We start from the raw sequence: 7315 nt of genomic DNA, 5'->3' as shown, positions 1-7315 counted from the left end.
TCTGAAAAATTAAGTTTTTTTTATTTATGACGTTCTTGAAAGGAGTAAGCGATATTTATAAATGCTTAGAAAATGTATTTTGTTGTACTTAAAAATGTAACTATATTAAATAAATAAAAAATAGTAAAAAAAATCTACCCTCTGATTGCAAACAGCTTTTTAAGGTTTCACACATTTCGACCAATATCACAAGTCTGTTTTTGGTTGGTTGAAACATATTTCTTTTGAGCACTAAGCCCGCAAATGTACATATTTCTTTGCTGTACATGAAATTGAAATAAATGACAAAATAAACGTTGATTTAAAAACTGGTCCCAATCGGGTTACACCCCCCTCGACCGTCCGCACCCCGGCGCGCAGTGCGCGGTGCAGACGAACTTCAGTCTTGCGCGTCTTCCCGAACGTGTCGCTGCGCACCTCGTCCGCGCATGCGCACTGCATGCATGCTGTCAAAAAAAACAAAACAAAACCGCGAAAATACATTTGTGTAAAAAAAAACATAAAAGTTATTGTTTGTGCTCAGTTATTTTGTGATTAATGTGATATTCGGGTAAGGTTATTTTCCATTTAGTTTGGAATAAAACTTATTTGCTGTCATTTTTTGCAAAATCTTTTCCGAATGGAAAATTACGATACATAAATGACCTCAAGGGAATCGCTCACATTAGCAATGTCAATGTAAGTTGGCATTAGAACGTGTATGCAACCCCGAGTGCCCTAGATATTATTGCTAATCTCCCTATAAAAAATAAAAAAATATTGATGTTTTTATTATTTACAAAAATATTCAATTTTATACTATTTCTGTCAGCCTAAGCGGCTCACAGAAGGCAGAGGAAGACCGAAAAAATTGGTACGATCAGGTATGCAAAATACTTGAAAGTGGTCAGGTCAGGAGTTGAAATAATCGGCGGCTACCTATGAGGTGATGCATGAATGTGGAAGAGGCAATGAAAGTTTGCAAAGACAGACTACTCTCTGACTACCCTTGCGGGGATGCGGCGTGATGGATAGTTAGTTAGTTAGATAGAATTGTAAGGCTTGTAGCACAGGCATTCATGTGATCGTGCTATGGGAAATTGAATTTTCGGTACAACTGCATGAATAACTCAATTTCGTTCAAAATGACAGTTAGGGGATATTCGCAAATCCCCATGCATATATTCAACACACTGTTACATATCCACGGCGTTACGTTTCAAATTCTGACACCCGTCCTCAACGTGTTCAAAATATACTAATGTCCTACACATATACGCAGTGGCCTGCACAGAGTTTTCATCAAGGTGGGCAGTAGGAAAAACAGCATTTTTTTAAAAAACCTAACTGCCATAACTCTAATAATGCGTGTGTTGTCGTGGAGCAATAACTGAGATTTTTTTAATTATTACATATTATTATTATCACAGTTTTCCATCCTTTTCCCAATCCATTTGAGTAGGTGCCTATGTGGAATGCACGCCACTGCATATACATATATACATCGTAGTCTTACGGGAGAAAGTGACCAAGTGCATTATTTTACAAAAACGTGATCATTGACTATTTGATATCTTACTAGCTTAATATTGCCCTGAAAAATATCCAAAAGATTTTAAACTTGCATGTATAATATATTGACTTGTTAAAAATGACTAACTGCATTGGTGTTTATTTTCTTGCCAAGCAAAAGTGACTTAAATGGCCCTCCTGAACATTTTACGTTTTGGTAGTTGGTCACTTTCTCCTGTACGACTACTTTATGTATGTAATTTTTATATTTTATTTATTCGGGAATTCTACAGCTTTACATTTAGTAAAAGTATGTAATAAAAAATAGTTACATTAATAAAAATAAAACCAATTAATTACACAATTCTACAAATCTTTTTATTTATCATCTGTCGGTTTTCTCAACATTCGTTATTCGTGGAACAAATACCAAAATTTTATGACTAATAAATTAAAACAGGAAAGTTTCCAATATATCCGCAAACTGATATAATAAATTTTATATATTTTTAACTCTGGAACCATCAATGATCACTTTTATTATCCATGTAAATAAAAAAAATAGTTTTTTGTTCGTTCAAAATCGTTAATGATTCCATTACCACATTCAAATTATTAAGTACTATTTATTTTATTTCTCAAAATATCCCGTAAACGAGTGAATGCTCTTGGGGATATTCGCTAACACAGAATTCATTCCACCAGAGACCAACGGAGAAGTCACATGTCTGTTCACGCCCGATTTTTAGAAAAAATGTATACTGATTTTTATTTTTATTTTAACTCCTTGTCTTTCAGTAACTCTTTTCTTTTCAATACCATATAACTATTTCGAAGAATAATTTATTTTTCAACGCAAAAATGATGTTTCTAGAAAAAATAATAATCGCGTAAAATGTTACCTGGGTTTAGAGAAAATTATGTTGCGACTTAACGAATGCTGGGCCTTAATAAAATTTATATTTCGGGATTAATTATATTTTACGAATGATAAAAGAAAACATCCTGCATTTTTTCACATTTTTTGTACTTGTAATTAATTGTGATGTAGACGATCTTTTGTCGGTGTGTGTACTTCGCTAGATTTTATTCTCGATGAATTAAAAAACATTCTTAAAAAAAGTTTGTTAGACAATTTTAACAGGTCAACCTACGCGAGTATAATTTTGTTCATAAAAGATCCTGTATTATTTATTTTACAAAGCAATTTATAAATCACTTTTTATAGTAAACTTATGGATACCGCTTAATTAGTTTATTTTAATTAACATAACTTAGCGTCTTTCTCTTACAAAAAGAAGCAGTTCAAAAAGAAAGTAAAAAGTGTAATTATGTATTTCGTAATGTCTTTTCTTACTGAATATTCATCGACTTTTTAAAACAGTCCTTTGTGAAAAATCCCATCGAAACTTTTTATTCCCTTACAGTGAATACATAAAATTAATAAATCAAATAATTAAATAAAATATTAAATCAAGGGGTGAAGCCAACCTATCCTTTATTCTATAATTATTGTAAACTGAACAAAATTGAGATCGATGCTTGTAAAATTCAATTTATTAATCATAATCTTATCAATTTTAAGTCGAAATTTGAGAACAACCAGACACATAAAGTATCTAAAATTTTCGGTATCCTTACAAACTGTCGTAACTAACATTTGGGGTATTTCAGTTGAAACTAGTTTAACATATAAAGAATTTCTAAGCATGCATGTGCTCACTTGTTTTCAATCGTTTAAGGCCGTTTATTCGTAAAGTCGCAACTTAATTTTCTTTAAATTCAGGTAACATTTTACGCTGTAATTTTTTTCTTAAAACACCGTTTTTGCATTGAAAAAAATAGTTTTTCTTCGAAATAATTACATGGTTTTCAAAAGGAAACATATATATACATATATATGTATATATATATATATATATATATATATATATATATATATATATATATATATATATATATATATATATATATATATATATATATATATATATATATATATATATATATGTATATATATATATATATATATATATATATATATATATATATATATATATATAATTATATATATATATATATATATAAATATATATATATATATATATATATATATATATATATATATATATATATATAAATATATATATAAATATATATATATATATATATATATATATATATATATATATATATATATATATATATATATATATATATATATATATATATATATATATATATATATATATATATACAAAATTTTGAGTGTGTCCAAATACTTGTTCACAAAATCTGGATTATCTCCAATTACAGGAGTTATTTTCGTATTATTTTTTGACATCTCATCAAAGATGAAGAAGAATATGGAAGTCTGGGCATTTACGGGGCTTACGACCGTCATAGGCTGGTTTAAGTGATCACTTTACACACGTGTAACATTCACCAATTCTACCCATTATTGACAACCACACTACTACACTACATATACATATATATATATATTTATATATATATATATATATATATATATATATATATATATATATATATATATATATATATATATATATATATATATATATATATATATATATATATATATATATATATATATATATATATATATATATATATATATATATTCTAAAAACAAACAAAAAATCGAGTTAAATCTTGTTATTTTCTCTTCATATTTATACATAAAAAAAAAAATTGTCACTAATAAAATAGTCCAAATATGAACTCAAAGTTAACATTTCAGTAAAAATTAAAGGTAATAACCGCACACACAAAAACGCTTTTCCGTACATTTTGTCCAAATCCAGATATAATAGTTACGTTATCATTTTGAAATCCTGGCAATCTGAATAAACTACGTATATTTATCAAACTACAAAGAGTAATTTAAGGACTTGGGAGAATTAGTTTTGAGTTGACGCTGAGTGATTTAACACTGTCAAACCATTAGTTTCTAGATTCCAGATGATCAATAAACTTTCAACTTTGCCCTTTTCCCTTAGCGCTCTCTTGCTGTTTCGGATTTTTAAACCTTAAGTAAAGTAAATTAAAAGCATAATCTCAAGATAGCATTAACTAAAACGGTTAACACCTTGCCCAGGATACAAATAAATTTGATCACAAATATTTGTGCTTTATTTGGGATACAAATAAATGTAGTGATTTTTTCACTCCAATATTTATTCAATATTACCTTGGACTGGTACCAGAAGCGAAGGGCTGATGACCTTACCTTCATGTGTTAACGATCAAGTTAACACTGCGTTTATATGATGCAGTGCCCTATGCACCATTGAGGTGCGGATAAGGGTTTGAAGAAGGAAGAAGAAGATATATGATAAAATAATAACATAAAATGAAAAGTACTTTCTGCACACAATCTAATGGAATGATTTACTCTAAATTACGCTTAAAACTTTTAATTTTGTAATTCTTTGATTAAACCGATCGTGCCTTGTTTAAGTTAAACGCTTTAAATTTGCTTCCAATTGAACGTATTGCCATGGAAGTGTTTGCCTCGCTGAACACCCGGCTCGTCCTACAATACTTCCACCAACAGGTGTAACGTATTATGCTAATTGAAATGTTAGGCTAACTTTTTTTACCATAGTCAAGGTTAATTGTTATAATTTATACGTTGTGTGTGCTTAAATTAATAGCGCAGTAACCGAACCGAAGTCAAACGGTGGAATTACAATGTAGCATTTATATTTAAGTTTTGTACTGCCATATCTTGGTGGAACTGCATTTATAGAATAAAATAACAACTACATATCGCTGACTCCTTTCAACAACGTCATATATTAAAAATCGTTGATTTTCAGTTGTGTCACGTTTTCGGAATGCCCAAAAAATGTACTATATCCCAGCAAAAGCGGCATATTTTTAACTTAACATTTACCCGCTACAGGGCTACAAGTGTTTTTTTTTGCATTTTGAAGAAAAGGTATTGTTTAATTATTTTTTTAAATATCCTAAATATTTATCAAATGTAGAAAAAACCTTCAAGTATTACCTAAAAAGATCTGTTGCACAGTAAAAAGTTCAGTAAGTGGCTTGATATTTATTTTTAATACATTGTATTATATTTTTAAACTCTTAAAACGCTCTCCTGAAAAATCAAGTTTTTTGATTTATGACGTTCTTGAAAGGAGTGAGCGATATATCAAAAATCGTTGATTTTCAGTTGTGCATGTTTTCAAAATGCCCAGAAAATGTACTACATCCCAGCGAAATCGGCATATTTTTAACTTAATATTTACTCGCTACAGGGCAAAAAGTGTTGTTTTTGCATTTGAAGATAAGGTATTGTTCAATTATTTTTTAATATTTTTCAAATAATATTTTTTTTAAATATTTTTCAAATTAAGAAAAAACATTCAGGTTTTACCTAAAAAGTTCTGTTGGACAGTAAAAAGTTCAATAAGTGGCTTGATATTTATTTTTAATACATTTTATTATATTTTTAAACTTTAAAAATGATCTCCTGAAAAATCAAGTTTTTTTTTATATATGACGTTGTTCAAAGGAGTGAGCGATATGCAATTTTTTTTACGTGACTTTTATTTGACCAGCAACCGGGTTTCGACGTAACCGACTTCATTAGACTGGCCAGACACGAGTCTGATGTTACGGTTACGACGAACCCGGTTGCTGGTCAAATAAAATTAATGTGGAAAAAACTACATAAGTAGTTGTTTTTTTATTCTAGATACGTTTACCATTTAGCAATGTATTCACAAATCCTGTTAAAATTTGACGTTGGAACAAAAAAATATGCTAAACCTTAAGGCCCAATATTCGATAAATCGCAAATTAATTTTTTTTAAACCAAGATAACATTTTACGTAATTATTTTTTTCTTAAAACACTGTTTTTGTATTGAAAAAATAAGTTTTTCATAGAAATAAAAAAAAAAAACAGTTATTGAAATGTGAGGAGTAAAAAAAAATATGTAACATGATTTTTTCTCAAAAAACAAAAAAAATCCAATACACATTCTTCTTTAAAACAATCGGGCGTAAACAGACATGTGACTTCTCCGGTGGTCTCCGGTGGAATGAATTCTGTGTTTGCGAATATCCCCTAAATCCGTTCCTAAGAATCAGACCATTATAATTCAATTTAATTCTCAGCACCAAAATATTGACGAGTTTACACACGAATAAATCAATTGTAAAAAAATGTGCTGAGATTTTTTAGTACAAGCCTTTGCAAGCTAGTCACAATTACAACACGGGTGATGGTGATCGCTTGATGACTGTAAATCCGGTTCAGCTTTTCGTTAAGCCGATGATTCAGTAGCATTCGATTCAACAAAAAACTTGACCGATGATTTTTGTTTTGAAACATGAAAAAACCAAGTTCTCATTCATCATATAATCATTTTTTTAAAGAATGTGTATTGGATTTTTTTGTTGATTTTTTAGATTATACATACAGATTTTTTAAAACTCTTTATTTACCTTTCAATATCTCTTTTCTTTACAAAACCATGCAATTATTTCAAAGAAAAACTTATTTTTCAATACAAAAACTTTTGTTTTAAGAAAAAAATATCAATTACGTCATATTGTTATTTGACATCTCATCAAAGATGAAGAAGAATATGGAAGTCTGGGCATTTACGGGGCTGACGACCGTCATAGGCTGGTTTAACTGATCACTTTACACATTCACCAATTCTACCCATTATTGACAACCACACTATTCAACTTCTTGGAAGTTCTATATATATGAACCGATTCCGAAACGTTGTTCTTGACAAACGGTCGTAAGCCCCGTAAATGCCCAGACTTCAATA

The 7315-nt window shown here is 29.2% G+C and overlaps 1 protein-coding gene across 2 annotated transcripts in view; it reads left to right on the top strand.

Moving 5' to 3' along the window:
* The first annotated feature begins 381 nt into the window (after positions 1-381).
* Positions 382-7315, top strand: part of LOC148304323 (MOXD1 homolog 1-like) — a 111169-nt gene continuing 104235 nt past the window's right edge. Inside the window, exon 1 of one of the 2 annotated variants that reach the window (XM_088268714.1) lies at positions 382-550. The gene's annotated coding sequence lies outside the window, so the exon portion shown is untranslated. The remainder of the gene's footprint in view (positions 551-7315) is intronic. The other variant, XM_088268716.1, reaches the window with a different exon arrangement.

The sequence above is a fragment of the Brachycentrus maculatus genome, unplaced genomic scaffold (assembly GCF_059751285.1).
Source record: "Brachycentrus maculatus isolate JH-2025_06_01 unplaced genomic scaffold, ASM5975128v1 h1tg000326l, whole genome shotgun sequence".
Classification (NCBI taxonomy): Eukaryota; Metazoa; Arthropoda; class Insecta; order Trichoptera; family Brachycentridae; genus Brachycentrus; species Brachycentrus maculatus.
Note: the sequence above shows the minus strand (reverse complement) of the source record. Positions and strands in the feature narration are given on the sequence as shown.